Raw genomic sequence first — 17,772 nt, 5'->3', positions numbered from 1 at the left:
GTTTCCTTTCAGACTCATTGTTTAATATGAAGTTTGACTGTTGACAGGCTACAATGACCTGCAATCCAGATTAGTAAGGGATTTCTTTGTATCAAACACCAGTCCTTTGTTTTCAATTCCTATTAAGTGTGGTCTATCTTGAAATATAGAAATTGCCGACTAAGTGTAAAGTTTTCACTAGTGACGTTATATCTATGTCACGCTATTATTTTGCTCAATTTTGATTTCATGTTTTGGTAATTGTGGTGTGGATCATAATTTTGTAAAGCGAATAGAGGGGGTATATCCCTTTAAACACGAATGATCTGTAGGAACTGAACCAAACCATTTCGAAAGTCTAAACATAATTTCGATCCGCGAATCATGGTAAGGGGTGACCCCTAGATAAGACGCCATCTCTGCATTCAAGTATGCTTATAAACAATCAGACTTTAGGTATGTCGGGTGGTTACACTGGTTTGGTGACACTCCAGTTAGTTTATAGCTTGCATTTCAGAAAAAGTTTGAAATTTAGTCGACGCAAACCCAATCAAAGCTCTACGCAAGTAATGCTTTAAACTACACAATTTGTTGAAAAAAAATACCAGAGAAAGTCCCTTATTCTCAAAGTCAACATCAACACTTGGCATAGTTGGAAACGTACTTGTTTTGTTGCTACAATGTTCGGGGTACGAGTGAGTACAAAGTCGTGAGTACGAGTACAAAATGTACCCAAGTTCGAGTGAGAATCGAGTATCACACGTCTGCTTGATAAATAAGAACCTAGAATCTAATTTACATGTTTGAATTAAACCGAAAATCGTGCAATAAACTTATAAAAACTTCCTTCCAAAAAGTTGGGCAAAAATTGTACGCAACACTGGGTTACTGGTTACGTATGTATCCAACCAAATTTGGTGCAAGGTTTGCCACAAAACAAGTAAAATTATACGAAAGTGTAACCAATTTAATTGCCAAAACGTGACATAGTGATCATTGTCGATATATTTTAATTCTTTAGGCTTTGGGTGCGGCGGGGGGGGGGGGGGTATATTCAACCAAATTTGTTTGAATATATACGTACCCAGTATTGGGAAGGCTACAATATTTGTCGAACATTTTTGAGAGTACAACTGCAAAGGCGTGAACGACAGATAAACAACTACAGAGTGTGTATACACATGGTATATTTGACTAGTCTAACTGTTGAAGTGAATTTAGTTGGATATAATATATACTATTTATGGGATTTAAGTAAAAAATGGTTACCAGCCACTTTAGTTTTCAGCGAGGGTGGCCGATATTTGTATTCCAATTACGAAAACACGTATACTTTAAAATATGATTTCAAAGATCAGACGATAACGGAAATAAAAAAAACAATTCCGATAGATGACTACAATCATGCAAGGAAGAATTGAAAGTACCGTCAACTAATTAACGAGTCACTAAAATCCAAAGTGGCCTCCAGAGCGAAACAACGTTTTAAACTTTCCTTAAGTCGGTTCCTCTTTTCTGCTAGCGTGTAGCCCGCCTTGGGTGCCAAAACAAACGACCTTTTGACTAAGATCATGTGTAGTATCTGTTCCCCTTCGAGGGAATGGTTATACACACCTGACGAATCAGTCGTTTGGTTGTTTCATGGCCAGGTGCTTTCTATAGTATCTTTTCTGAATAGTACCACCACGTCCAATTCCGTTAATTGGCAAACATTTTATGAAAGAAAATGCAGTCTGCCGGTGTGTGTTGGGGGGGGGGGGGGTGAAGGTTGGGCTGAGCTACCCTTTGTTTTTTTCTGGGGAAGGGGATAAAGACCTCCGCCCGAAGTATATGGTGTGGCCCTTCTCTGTTACAATACAGAGATCTATGGAGGTATCAGTACCGAATGCGAAAGCAATTGCAAGCGAACACAGGATCTTTAAAAAAGTTTCCTTCGAGACATCATGTTACCAGTAACATGCATGGATGCGTCTTCGAATTATGCCGAATAACATTCCATTGTGCATGTCAATTATGATCTCTACTCTCTTTTCTGCCTCCCCCATCCTCCCCCACCCACCTTGCACGTTTGTTTTTGTCACGGATTATTTTCAAGAGAGCAGTCGACAACGGCGTAAAGATGGACAGAGAGAGTATATGAGTTTCAAAGGTTCAATGTAATTATTAACAACAACAACAATAAAATTAATGGCGGTTACATAGAACAAAATAAATCATCCTTTTCTATATATATATATATATATATATATATATATATCCTTTTAAACTTCTATACTTTATATGGCATCCTTTCCTTCTTATGGTCCTAGTTTTGTTTCGTTGAGAGTTCTGTCAACGTTTATGGTTAAGATACAAATGAATGTTCTTTCTTTCTATACGAGCGTCTGCCTTTTCCTTTTCTTAGTTTCACGTTCTCTTTCTTTCCTCGTTCAAGCTGTAATTTAGCTTCTTCCCTGCCTCTTTTGCCATCTATAAACGTACCAAAAACACCGAATTTAATTCGTAAAGTAATGAGTCAATGTTATCTCAATGAAGGTGGAAATTGGTTTCTTATGAACTAAAATTCTGACTAACATTTTTATAATTAAACAAGAGCAACTTTCGGTTTTGCTTGTTTTGATTCAAGACCGAGATTGAAAAGAAAGAGCACGTGGCTTGACTGTTCTATTTATACCCTCATGCCGACGGAATTCTGATATTCGTTAACAATAAATAATTACGTAATGCTTAAGGATGCACAAAACCTTGGCTAAATAATTAGCATCCAATTAACTAAACACGTAAAGTATTCAATAAAATTCTTGAGGGGGTTATCCCAGAACGAGTTGTGACAATTTTCTATCACTGACTTAAATCTGCTCTTTCATTTTTATTTTCAGGATCGGTCAGGATTGTTTTACTCGATTCAGACAATTTCCGTTAGAAGATGGTGAACAAACTCAACCACGGAATCCCTGTAACACACCCTGCTAGTTACGCTACTTTAGGTGAATCAAGGAATCCCTGTAACACACCCTGAGTGCGGTTACTTAAGGGTAAATCACGGAATCCCGGCAACACACACTGCTAGTTAAGTTCCTTTAGATCAATCACAGAATCCCTGTAACACACCCTGCAGTTAGGTTACCTTGGGTTAATCACTGAATCCCTGTAACACACCATGCTAGTTAAGTTACTTTAGATCAATCACGGAATCCCTGTAACACACCCTGCTAGTTACGTTACTTCAGGTTAATCAAGGAATCCCTGTAACATACCCTGAGTGCGGTTACTTAAGGCAACACACCCTGCTAGTTAAATTCCTTTAGATCAATCACAGAATCCCTGTAACACACCCTGCAGTTAGGTTACTTTAGGTTAATCACTGAATCCCTGTAACATACATTGTTATTTTAGTTACTTTAGATCAATCACGGAATTCTTGTAACTCACCTTGCTAGTTATGTACATTATTATTTTCAGTATTGAAAATTTCTCATTCTGGGTATTTTGTTGTGTAACTTATTAATGGAATGCGCTTGGTTTATTTCACTATATACGCTGCTAACGGAATACCTAACGGTAATGTCTTATGTATTTACATAACATACTATTCATTGCCAAATTGCACCTTGTATATATGTAAGTCTGGCGTGAAACGACCAAATCGATGGACAACAAATAAATTAATAAACAAATAGAAAGAATACTCACCTATTCTCTATGTTTCATGTGAAAACTTTCCTTTCGTGTGATGGTGAATTTTCGTAAGGAGGGAGTTTGGGAGGGGGGGGGGGGGGCGGGCGTGAACGAGGGTTGGAGAAATTCCGGTTGGAAATATCATTGAATAAAAGCAATGCAACGTTAGGAGGCGGTAGAGAGATGGCAGAGAGGTGATCCTTTCATCGCTGTCCAATGGCACAACTTGCCATCGTACAAAGAAAGGTGTCCATGACAAGCAGTCGGGGATAAAACAATTGCGTACTTTGCTTTCGACAACCTAGCTGCTTTGCCTAATACGTACGAGGTCATCCACTACTTGCAGTCACCATGGGCATGCTGCTTTGCATTATTGGCTTATACCCAAGATTTGGTGATGGCGCTATAACGGCTGAGCACGAACCGACACAACTTGACTGTCGTTACGTAGAAATCATGGACAAAATAAAAATATTAAAATAAATATTATTAGAAAAAAGCAGAGAAATAAGATATGACTCATATTGACAAATTAGGAGTACTTTGTTAGAAAATATATTATAATTTTCAAAATTTTCAAAAGTACAAAACTTAATGCAATGAGGGAATGACGTTAGATGAGTCCCAATTACACCCTCTCTTAATTCAAATTAAATGGAAATAACGACCAAGGCAAATGAACAAGTTTATCTTCGAATATTTAACCTACACATCCGGTTATTGATTTCATAACCGTTTATGTTGAGTGAATACCATAACACACACACACACACACGCACGCACACATGTTTTTGTTTCATTCCAACCGATGACCCCATTGTATTTTCCATTGTTCAAATCCACGTACCCTAACCTTAACAATACCCCATACAATAGAATTCTTCCGAGGACTTGGTGATTCTTTAGAAATCACAACCGAGGACCTGAAATTCTTTTGTTCAAGTCCTCGGTCAGATAGAAATACAAACGCACACACACACATACACACACACAAATATATATATATATATATATATATAAATATATATATATATATATATCACATAGAATGTTGGTCAATATTCACAAAGAGTGCTCTATGCCAAGGCAGAGCTAGAATATCACATAATATACTTAACTAAACTATCATCATACTGCTACTCGGAGTTTCACGTGTACGGCTCGCGCACCGATCAGAGTTGCCTGATGATCGGTGCGCGAGCCGTACACGTGAAACTCCGAGTAGCAGTATGATGATAGTTTAGTAAGTATATTATGTGATATATATATATATATATATATATATATATATATATATATATATATATATATATATATATATATTTGTGTTTGTGTATGTGTGTATATATATATATATATATATATATATATATATATATATATTGTAACCGAACTTACGTAGTATTTAAGCTTTGAGGGCTATTCTTTAAGCTGTGTAAACTGTTTACGTAATGTTATGATTCTATGTCGGCAAATCCCCGTTAAGTTGTTTACTATGACGTAAGTAATCGTGCACCTGGCCTCTCGGTCTCCGGAAGTCTGGTGACTGCAACACTAAGGCGGTGCTCTTTGAAGTAGTAACTTTCTCACGCGCGTAAACTTAAGCCATTGTTCAGGCTAGTATAAAAGGAGCTGTTGGTACGTGCAGCGAGGGACTCTTTGCCAAAATCTCGCAAGACGTCTACGTACGGTACGTTATCATATCATTTACTATTATCCAAGTTGGTAGGTTTCTAATACCACGGCACCGTGTATAATTGTTCTTAGATATTGTAAGCGCTCAGAATATTATTGAGTACATTTGTGAGTTGTATAAATTGTTAGCAAACTGCGATATTTCACTGAGGGATAGATTACGCCCAATTATTTAGGAGTAACGTTATCGACCGATTGTTATCATTTTACGTTATTTAGTAACGCTCTGATTTGCGTGCAATGTGTGTACTTTAGTAGAGATTATTATTCTGCTGTGACTGTATATATTTCAGTTAGTCCGTAATTAGGAACATTAGTGGATAGCCTAGGTGTGCCATCGGAAAGACACGTTACTGCCTTTTAGTCCATCGATTGGTTCTTAGTATATTTGCATCTGTTAACGGCATTGTAGACACCGTTAAGTTGACTCTGTAGCTGTGTATCTGTTTTCATATTTAGACCCTGCGCTTGGCGTTCCGTTTATCGCCGCGTTTTACGTTGCGTTCTGCGCTGCGTTGGGCGCCGCGTTGTACGTTGCGTTATACGCTGCGTGTGGCGCCGCGTTGGACGTTGTGTTGGGCGTTGCGTTTAGCGCCGCGTTATACGTTGTGTTCTGCGCTGCGTTGGGCGCCGCGTTGTACGTTGCGTTGTACGCTGCGTGTGGCGCCGCGTTAGACGCTGCGTTGGGTGTTGCGTTTAGTGCCGTGTTCTACGCTGCGTTTAGACGCCGCGTTTAGGAACTGCGCTAACAGTTACGTTTTGCATATTGTAAGGCTAAGTTCTAATGTAAGGATATTTAATGAACCTAAGTGTAAGTCGGAGGTTTGAATAAACGGTACCACTGTGCCACGGGCACTTTAACATCTTCTCCATTGTGATTATTCTCGAGACTCTCTTCCGCCAACCCCATCATTAAAGACTGCCCCACCAGACAGGGAAGTGACGTTACAATATATATATATATATATATATATATATATATATATATATATATATATATATATATATATATATATATATATATATTTAGTTTTTACACGGGTCCAAAAATCGGGAACCGGGTACCCGAGAGCCGTTACCCGTCGGGTATCCGGGTACCCGAAAAAAATTTGTTTACCCTCGTGTATCGCGATTTTCAAGAAATGACATATTGGATGCTATTATAAATGAATCATATTCTCTAATGACAATGTTTTCATGTTCAAAAACGTAGGTTGTAAGAAAAGGTATAAAACCTTCCTCAATAATTTCTATTTGGTATTGTTTCTTTCATTAACTTGTTAATAACTTCATATAATTAACATAACTTCTAACATCGCACTGGCGTCGCTGCTTATGCTTGCTCTCCAAGTCTATTGATCACACCCTATATAAGCTAAATATCCAATTTAGCTCTTAAACAGCTGTTACTACTACTATCTATTATGCAGGCCCAGGGTTCTCATAAGCCGCGAGATTGCGCGATTCGCGCGATTTGATCGCATTTGGAATAAACGATTAGTAAACAGCCACTTGCGATTATTATTTTTTAGTTATCCTGTCTATAATCCGTAAACATCTCGTAAAATTCATTGCCAGCCTTTCCTTCCATGAAATAAACGAATGAATAAATAATAATTTCTTCCACATGGTAGCCTAACCATCTGTTTATTCGCTGAAATTGTGACACAGTTATAAGATATCCATGGATATTTTCATTATTGCTGTTACGTTCGACCACATGGTTGCCTAACACCACACTAAGTCAATGGGGGAAATCTAGCCTATACCGCTGAAATTGTGACGCAGTTATAAGATATCCATGGAATACTTTCGTTATTGCTGTTATCTTCGACCATGTGGTAGCCTAACACCACACTAAGTCAATGGGAAATCTGCCTAACCATCGGTTTGCAAAAAAAAATCACACTTTGCGTAGGATTCGGGTAATAAATTAAGAACCGTGTAGCATCGTGTCGGGCGGGTACCTTCGTTATTGCTGTTATCTTCGATCACATGGCAGCCAGCTAACACCACACTAAGTCAATTTTTTTTTTTTTTAAATCACACTGCGTAGGATTCGGGTAATAAATTAGGAACCGGGGGGTATCGCGTCGGGCGGGTACCCGGGTACCCGGATAACCAGTGCCAACACTATATATATATATATATATATATATATATATATATATATATATATATATATATATATATATATATATATATATATATATATATATATATATATATATATATATATATATATATATATATATATATATATACTCTCTTAAATTTGTAGACTGAAAAATTCAGTCTAAGGTTCGACTGAAATTTATTTCAGTCCATAAGACCGATTTCCAGACGCTAAGACTGGAATTGTTTCCGAACGAAATTCAGCCTACAATAGACTGAATGCAATACCCAATAAAATCATTGTATTTTGTCACGTGCTCATTTTAATTTCAGTCCATGCGAAGACTGAACAGTTAAACCAATCCGGTCTGTCCAAATTAATGACGTATTCTAATCTACATATGCCCGGCCGCGTACGTAGGTACGTACGAACGTTGAATCGACTCGCCATCTTAGCTGAACTTACCTTGAATACCGAGAGAATTTACGCTTCGTTTTATGTGTAAAAACTAACCTTTTTAAGCTTTCCACGAGGGTATAAGAATGGCAGAAACATTGAGAACGTGTTTGGCAGGTAAAGGATATGCAGAAGAAGTAATATCATTGCTCGAAGGTAATATTAAAAAAGGCCGTTTTTAATCGATTCATACTCATACGCAGTCATAGCGTTAACATGAACAATGCTATGCCTAGTACAGTAGTAGTACAGTTGGCTATAGCCTAGTATAGTTATACTATGGCCCGGTATACACTGTACTGTCAGACTGTCGTACATGTACGTCTATTGTGTCACTGGTTACGAGTTATTTAGTGTTGGCCTAGGCCTAGTGATATTTTACTAATTATTACTAAAGTAGGCAAGCCTATTCAGAGTGTGCCAACTGAAATTAATAGGTACCGGTTAAAACGAAAAAAAAAGGCTTAGCCTAACGTTATGCCCCTAACGTTAGTCCTTAATAAATGATTTTTTTTTTTTGAAGAAAATTTATTCCTACCCTGCAGGCTGCGCATACAAGTTTACTTAGCCTAAGTGAAAAGGCATGGGCTATATACCCGGCCGTTAGGCACTGGTGCTATAGGGCTCAGTATGGTTTCTACTTGGTCACTTCGTGGGGTCACTTATCATTACAGTCAATGGAGAAATACTAGATTTTTCACTTCTTTAATTGTAATTTAAAAGAAAAGTACTGAAAATGCTTTCTTTTTCTTTGAATATGTTTCAGATAAATGCCTAACACATCTATTAGTAGCAAACAAAAATAATAACACATTTCCATACCCATCTAAAATAGGAGTGTTGGACATTATTGGCTAATTCAAGCCAGTGGGGCGTGGGTAATCAAATCGTCCATGACAGGCCGCTGGCCCTTTTACGGGTTAGCTCAGTTGGTAGAGCACCAGACTGAGATGCTGAAGGTCGCAGGTTTGAATCCTGTGCCAGCGATTTTTCAGTAGCTTTATTGCAGGTAGATGTGCTTTGCAGCCAGTTAAGTATGTTATCTGTAGGCTAGCTTCGCATTTTTCCATTGTAAAGGGCATTGAGACCGGTTTACGTATAATGTGCTATATCAAGTATTTCTAATAATCATAACCTTCTTTTCAGTCAAAAGATAACTAAAGAAGCAAAATTCAGATTTGATGTAGTAAGTTTCATAATTGTGATACTAGAAAAATCTCCTAGCATTCTGATTTGCAGTAATAAAATGTTTACATTTCTTTCAGATAAATGAGGAGTTTCGATTAATGTTTGCCGAATCCAGGGATAACTTCATCACAAAGTGGGATGGATATAGAGAACGCATCATAGAAGTGAGAAAGAAAACCTCACCAGCTATCGCAAATATGATTGATGCTTTTGAGGAAACTGATAGTAGTAAGTTAAATTAGTATAGCTATCATATTTCAAAGTTTTCTTTGTATGCCTTTTCTAGCTAACCAATCAATAACGTTTTGGGCATTACCCCTTGGTAAGAGGCTGGAAAGTTCTAAATTTTATTCTTTTTCTCAATTTGGGCAAATTGTGGCCGCTTGATAGATAAAGGTTTAAAATTAAGACCGAAAACTTAATTGTTCTTATTTTTTCTTATTACCATATAGGCAATAATAAACATCATAGTTAAATTTTCTGTGAATATTCTTTGAAATCAAGCACTTAAAGTACTATAAACATTTTTTCCTGTTTACGATTAGAAATATGACACAATTTAATTTGAGCAGATTGTCATCCAAAATTCAATGAACCATCACTTTAAAAAATCAATATATCAATAACTTTATAGTTTGTGAAAATACAGAATTATTTATTTGGATGTATAACTTATCTGGATTATATTCAAAAAGGTTATTTATGGAATGTGCCATTTGTTCACATTTACTTGTTCTATGATTTATTGCATTTAATTAGCCACATACTATGCCTTGGAGGTTATGTTTAAAACTTCAAACTCAATTTTCTTTTCAGAGGATATGTGTGCTTTATATACATTTATATATATACTGCACAGGTCAGTGACTATGTTAAAGCAGAAGCAGCAGTCCACTAGCAGAGCAGGGGCACTGTTGTACTTCCTTCAGAACAAACCTGTGAGTATTTTATGACAATATACTGTTTATTCCCTTGCTCAATGCTATATAAACACCCCTGCGTTTAGTGGAAAAGTTTTGGTTTTACAAAATTTGCTTGGCTAAACAAAAATTGGCTTGTTATGTGGAAAAAAGTTTGTCTGGTGTATATTAAGGTTAGCATCATATCCACTGGGTCTTATGGCTCTTTTCCATTGGCGCTACTGAATGGTATAGGCACTGGCTCTATAATCATCATGGCTCAATGGAAGTGACTTGTATAGAGTAGGAAAAAACACTTATTATGGCAATGTAAAGCAGGAATAATTTATTCAGCACTGTCTGATTGGCAGCGATACTGACAAGAATGTGGACCAAGGCGGAAAACCGGCAAAAAGGGAATTTAATAGGGGTGTTTGGGGGAGAATGCCCATTGTGGTCACTATTGTAGTAAAGTGACATAATATTTTTAAATGTAAAGCCAACCAATATATATGCCATTTTTAGTAAGGAATAACAAAGATAGAGATGGAAAAACGGTTGACTTATGAACCCTTCAGGTGTCTGAGATGTACAATTATTGATACTGAAGGTACACTCTGCCAGTCTGTCCAGGGTTTGTAATAACCAAATTTTGTAAAGTTGTCTGTCAAAGGTTGTGAATTTTTAGTGACATTCTAGGGAGATCATGTAAGAAGTTTAGTTTATGTAAAATTTTATTCTCGTATGAATAAACTGGAAGTCTCATGGAATATTTAGATTGGCAGTTTGCCTAATATTCAGATGTAGAGGTCAGTGACTATGTTAAAGCAGAAGCAGCAGTCCACTAGCAGAGCAGGGGCACTGTTGTACTTCCTTCAGAACAAACCTGTGAGTATTTTATGACAATATACTGTTTATTCCCTTGCTCAATGCTATATAAACACCCCTGCGTTTAGTGGAAAAGTTTTGGTTTTACAAAATTTGCTTGGCTAAACAAAAATTGGCTTGTTATGTGGAAAAAAGTTTGTCTGGTGTATATTAAGGTTAGCATCATATCCACTGGGTCTTATGGCTCTTTTCCATTGGCGCTACTGAATGGTATAGGCACTGGCTCTATAATCATCATGGCTCAATGGAAGTGACTTGTATAGAGTAGGAAAAAACACTTATTATGGCAATGTAAAGCAGGAATAATTTATTCAGCACTGTCTGATTGGCAGCGATACTGACAAGAATGTGGACCAAGGCGGAAAACCGGCAAAAAGGGAATTTAATAGGGGTGTTTGGGGGAGAATGCCCATTGTGGTCACTATTGTAGTAAAGTGACATAATATTTTTAAATGTAAAGCCAACCAATATATATGCCATTTTTAGTAAGGAATAACAAAGATAGAGATGGAAAAACGGTTGACTTATGAACCCTTCAGGTGTCTGAGATGTACAATTATTGATACTGAAGGTACACTCTGCCAGTCTGTCCAGGGTTTGTAATAACCAAATTTTGTAAAGTTGTCTGTCAAAGGTTGTGAATTTTTAGTGACATTCTAGGGAGATCATGTAAGAAGTTTAGTTTATGTAAAATTTTATTCTCGTATGAATAAACTGGAAGTCTCATGGAATATTTAGATTGGCAGTTTGCCTAATATTCAGATGTAGAGGTCAGTGACTATGTTAAAGCAGAAGCAGCAGTCCACTAGCAGAGCAGGGGCACTGTTGTACTTCCTTCAGAACAAACCTGTGAGTATTTTATGACAATATACTGTTTATTCCCTTGCTCAATGCTATATAAACACCCCTGCGTTTAGTGGAAAAGTTTTGGTTTTACAAAATTTGCTTGGCTAAACAAAAATTGGCTTGTTATGTGGAAAAAAGTTTGTCTGGTGTATATTAAGGTTAGCATCATATCCACTGGGTCTTATGGCTCTTTTCCATTGGCGCTACTGAATGGTATAGGCACTGGCTCTATAATCATCATGGCTCAATGGAAGTGACTTGTATAGAGTAGGAAAAAACACTTATTATGGCAATGTAAAGCAGGAATAATTTATTCAGCACTGTCTGATTGGCAGCGATACTGACAAGAATGTGGACCAAGGCGGAAAACCGGCAAAAAGGGAATTTAATAGGGGTGTTTGGGGGAGAATGCCCATTGTGGTCACTATTGTAGTAAAGTGACATAATATTTTTAAATGTAAAGCCAACCAATATATATGCCATTTTTAGTAAGGAATAACAAAGATAGAGATGGAAAAACGGTTGACTTATGAACCCTTCAGGTGTCTGAGATGTACAATTATTGATACTGAAGGTACACTCTGCCAGTCTGTCCAGGGTTTGTAATAACCAAATTTTGTAAAGTTGTCTGTCAAAGGTTGTGAATTTTTAGTGACATTCTAGGGAGATCATGTAAGAAGTTTAGTTTATGTAAAATTTTATTCTCGTATGAATAAACTGGAAGTCTCATGGAATATTTAGATTGGCAGTTTGCCTAATATTCAGATGTTAATTTAATAGTATGGAGTAAAATATACATATTTTTTTGTCATTTCTTTCTAGCTTGACACCAGCATTGATGCTACCGCTGCCGGAATAGATGGAAAGTATGTACAACTGTACATACTTTCACTCGGACCTGCCCAAAATCCGTCACAGTTCTTTATTTTTGGCGGATAGAATTCCAATTCCTGCAGGAACAAGTAACAAGTGGATAGATTATTTAAAGCACATTACACATTTAATGTGCATTATGCTTTGGCACTTCATCAATTCTGTGAATTCTTAGCTGCCTTTTTATATGGAGTGATTCCTGCTACGTCAGTAAAGGCACCATTGCGTAGCTTGGCATCTAACATTAAATTAATTTCTCCTAAGTAGCTTTTTAGAGTGGTGTTGCAAGTGTTTATTTGTTTGCTGTATTTTCATTTTGATGTTGTGTCATGTAAACAATTGTTTTGTTTATTTAAACACCAGTACTATCGGTATTATAACTTAGTTTGGTACAATTCTGAATTGTAATCCATCCATTGTCGGGTCAGTCAGTTTCCAAAAATGGTTCAATTATGAGAAATGAGTGTCAGAATGGTGTGGGCTGGTAAGAGATGGGGTTGGGAATAAGCAGCAGAAATGAAAACCCTGAAGGGTAGGTGGAGAGGTTGGGAGTATAAAAAATGTTGGGGTGACAAGAGGCTGGAGTTTGGAAGAAGGGCTTGGCCAAATGACCTTTTCCAGTATTTGTCCATTGTCGGTCACTTTCCAAGTCGCCTATGCCAGCATCCGTTCATTGTTGGTCACTTTCCAAGTGGTCTTTGCCATTATTTTTTCTTGAAGTACAATTTAGTTTAATATTTTAAATTTCGCTATACCAATATCTGTATAATAAAGAACTTGCCCTGTCATAATTGGTTCGGGTTATTATTATATTTGCTACAACTGCTGCACATGGGTTTCACTTAAAAGTATGAATTTAAATTAAAACATAACAATAAATGTTTCAAGCCTTAGATTTTTAGGACACTATATAAAAAATATTCCAGTTGTTAATATACATTATTTTTTATTTAGGAACTTGCCTTCTCTGTACATAAGTTGAGTGTAATCTGTTATCCGTCAATTGTAATCCGTTCATTGTCGGTCACTTTCCAAGTGGCCTTTTCCAGTATTCGTCCAGTGTCGGTCACTTTCCAATTGGCCTATGCCAGTATCCGTCCATTGTCGGTCACTTTCCAAATGGCCTCTGCCAGTATCCGTCCATTGTCGGTCACATTCCAAGTGGCCTATGCCAGCATCCGTTCATTGTTGGTCACTTTCCAAGTGGCCTTTGCCATTATTTTTTCTTGAAGTACAATTTTACATTTTAATATTCTTTATATCGATATCTGTATGATAAACGAACTTGCCCTGTCATAATTGGTTCGGGTTATTATTATATTTGCAGCAACTGCTGCACATGGGTTTCACTTAAAGGTATGAATCTAAATAAAAACTAAATTAAAACTAAATAAAACTATAAAAATAAATGTTTCAATCCTTAAATTTTTAGGACACAAAATAAATTAGTTATGGTCAAATTAGAAATTTCTGGTAAACTTGACCACATTTATAGAGTTTGCATGTCAAATCGTCGGCACCGGAATTGCAACTTTAATTTTTGGAATATTTCATAACTAAAACTTTACATTTAATTTATTTTTGTAGTTTAGGTAAATAACCATTATTTAGACCTAAGATATCATAAATAAAACCCAAGCAAACAAATTTAGCTTTTGTACTATTTTTTGTTTATATTTCTTAAATGTATCCAAGAAAATAAATAAAGACAGTTTTGATACAGTTTTTAAACTTTTAACAGGTTTTTTGTTTTCTTATTTCCATAGTTAGTGGAATGTTCCCATGAATTATTGTTTTATTGTATATTGTAAAGCAAAATCTTAAGTTAAAAATATGTAACTATCAACTTGCTTTTTTAACCAGTTGATTCTAAAATTATACTCCATTTAGGAATTTTTACAATTTTACGGGGAAATTTCCTTTAACCTGCCTGGAGGGCATAGTTGTAATCGTCCCAATTTAGTGCCTTTGGGCAGTTTTTTGACTGGCATATTGGACTATTAATCCCTGAATTAAAAGTATAAAATGACGATATTCTGTCTAGCCACTTTTTTTTAAAGTCTAATTGAATAAAATAATTTAAACCTTATAGGCTGGATTCTAATCTAATTTGGCTTAATTTCAGTCTAAGAAAGGGTAAATTCCAGTCCTGTTACACTGAAATCATTAAGTCTAGCTAGACTAAAAATCAGTCGTTTTACAGACTGAAAATTTTCAGTCCTTCCTTAGACTGAATTTCAGTCTGAAGGAACTGGTCCCTCAGTTCGTCCGCTCTTAGACTGAAATTTCAGTCTATTAGACTGAAATTTCAGTCTATAAATTTAAGAGAGTATATATATATACATACATACATATATATATATATAACTATGGATCCTACCTTAGGTCGACAGTTACATTGACTTACACACTAAATTTAATCTAACCCTAACCCTGAACCGACCCTAACCAAAACTTTTAAATGAACGTTTAAGAGGACGGAGAACATTATAAAGCTATTTGCGACTATCAAAAAGTGTCTTAAAATGGTAGTGAAAACATTAGGTCGACACTAAAATGTCGACCTAAGGTACACTGTTGACCTAAGGTACACTTTTTTACCATAAACTGTCGACCTAAGGTACATATTATGCTTATATACATAACTTAAGTATATATATATATATATATACTTAAGTTATTACATGACATATATTAAGTATTTCATGCGTTCTCCATTTATGTTATCACAAAAGAGAAGTTATCAATAATGGCAAATGGACCCATGCCGTTCTTTATATTTCTCTTGCTCTCAAATCTCAGGCTGTGGAATTCTCACATTAAGAGTCCAGTCATCCCTTTTTTTTTGCGAGAACGAAAGATATAATTTGGAAATTCGAATGTATCCTTGCACACCGACCGCCCCCACTCCACGTAAACCCCAAACTTCAAATAAACTACAAAATCATAATCATAAAATCATAAAATTATAGATATTTTGTTAAGGTAACGTCACTCCAAACGATCGAAAATTTGATTCTTATCTTTAGTCTTAATTTCTATAGAGGATTGCTTGCTAATATTATAGGCTAGTTACTTATTAACCGATTGTAAATGTTTTTATTAACTGTGTCGATGTATAATATGATTAACTATTAAACAAATTTAACCCAGTAATTATTCAATATCATTATAGTATAGCTCCTTTCAAATTGTCAAGGCTGGGTTATCTTCACCGTTGTTCTTATAATTATACCAGGCATCAGATGTATTCTTGTTGACACAGGTCCCATTTCCTGATTTGCCATTTTGCCATTTTGAAAAGCCAAAAACAATAATAATAATGACAGCCATTACACTGACTGGGATGACGCACAGACAGATAATATTTCCTGGAATAAAAACGAGAAATGGTTGTTAACACTACTATAGCATCAATGTTGTCTGCTAATTATACTTACCAGAAATGAAGGTATACCCATGCAATGACCCACATAAACGTTTCTAGATATACTCATCAATATGACATTTCCAGGAAAAGGAAACACTTGAGCCACTCTGTAACAAATAACGTAGTAAAGTCAACTTGTACTTATAAATATCACATAAAAATTTCATTTTTGATGTGAATATATGAAATATAGCAAAATTACCATCATATTTAAACTTACCTCCAAACTTCTTTCTTATCATATCCTCTGTTACAGCTGCAAGAAACAAATCGAAAAGATAGATATTATGTATGACGAACACGATTGATACACACTTAGTAGCTGAAAATTAAACCTAAGCTGAGAATAATGCTAATCCGCATAACCTTACATCCTAACGCATAATTTGTGTGTTTAAACTTCCTTGAGTTGCCTGTAACTATTTTGAATGCAAAGAAAATCCTAACGTCACGGTTGTGGTAATATACCATTTTGCTCTCCATATGTAACTGTCCGTATTAGGTTTTCTGAAATAATTAAATTCGGTAATTTCGGAACCAAAAGGAGGAACCACGAGGGGTCTTTTACGTTATAGTTTTGGTTTATCTTTATGTCATATTATGAAGCTCGATATGTTTTTATTAATGTGGTGTGAGTTATTCATCACAAGCATATATATCACATCAGTCTGCATGGGATGGGGAATTGGCTTCTCCTTTAATGTCCCCCTCCCCACAGTCCCACTCCCCAAATACCCTCCTCTCCACCGAACTGCTGAAAAATAAGTCCTCTCCCTTCCATATATTGTTACTTGAAGATCACTACCAGAAAAAGAATGTTTCAACAAGCTCCAATGGGGTGGTCTAATTTCAATTGACAGCTCCTTTGCATCATCATACAGTAACAGTTTATCTCCTCATCAAGCTTATACATTGTATGAAGTCACCTGAAGTAAGTTTCTGGAGATGCAGCGTAACGTCTGTCTTGTGTTGCCCAAGAACCTCGTAGTTCACAGAGCAGGATGCTGTGACGTCATAAGCTTGCCAGTCTTCACCTGTCTCACTTTCATAAACCTGGTCAGTCGTTATTTCGTAGTAAGTAGTCAAGTATATGTTAAACAGAGACCCAACATTTCTCACTATTAGCTGTGGTCGACTGAAAGTAATTCTGGAAGAAATATATTCATCGTGGATCCATTTCGGATGCACGATTGGAAGAACGCCCTCTATTAAACATGTCAGATATCCACTGCTTGTTACATTAAATGCGCAATCCAATGGCTCTGAGCACCCAACGATAGAAGGTGTAGGGTTGATTGGTGTAACTAATGAATAAAGAAATAAGAAGAGAAAATTATGAACGGTATAGTTTTTAATATTTTCAGATTATTATTTTTTTGATTATTACTACGGATACGAAGAAGATTGCAATATATATTCCAAGCGTTCTACCTACCGATTGATTGGCATGATAAAGATCAAGTTTTGTTCATTAGAAAGACAATATACCTCTATATCTTGAGATTGTTAGTCATGATATAGCTAGCTTTAGCAATACTATGACACTGTAATTAGTTAATATGAAGCAAGGATTTTTAATGAATGGTATGTATCAGTGACTTTGAGACCGATTAGTTATGACGTTGTACCTCATATTGGGCCCGTCCGATAAGAGCCCACTGAAAGGGAGTTAAACCAGGATCATATTCGAAAATCAATATGAGAAAGAAACTTGAAACAAAATG

General features: G+C 36.1%; 1 protein-coding gene and 1 long non-coding RNA gene across 2 annotated transcripts in view; one reads left to right on the top strand and one right to left on the bottom strand.

Annotated features, from left to right (window-relative positions):
- The window catches only part of LOC139981501 (uncharacterized), a 135,357-nt gene that overhangs the window by 34,235 nt on the left and 83,350 nt on the right, over positions 1-17,772 (bottom strand). The window lies entirely within an intron of this gene.
- LOC139981514 (uncharacterized) lies at positions 7,619-13,852 on the top strand. Its single transcript, XR_011797878.1, has 4 exons — positions 7,619-8,080; positions 9,190-9,340; positions 9,929-10,050; positions 12,568-13,852. It is a non-coding gene; the product is annotated as an uncharacterized lncRNA (long non-coding RNA).

The sequence above is a fragment of the Apostichopus japonicus genome, chromosome 15 (genome assembly GCF_037975245.1).
Source record: "Apostichopus japonicus isolate 1M-3 chromosome 15, ASM3797524v1, whole genome shotgun sequence".
Classification (NCBI taxonomy): domain Eukaryota; kingdom Metazoa; phylum Echinodermata; class Holothuroidea; order Aspidochirotida; family Stichopodidae; genus Apostichopus; species Apostichopus japonicus.
This window is presented reverse-complemented; position numbering and strand designations above follow the sequence as displayed.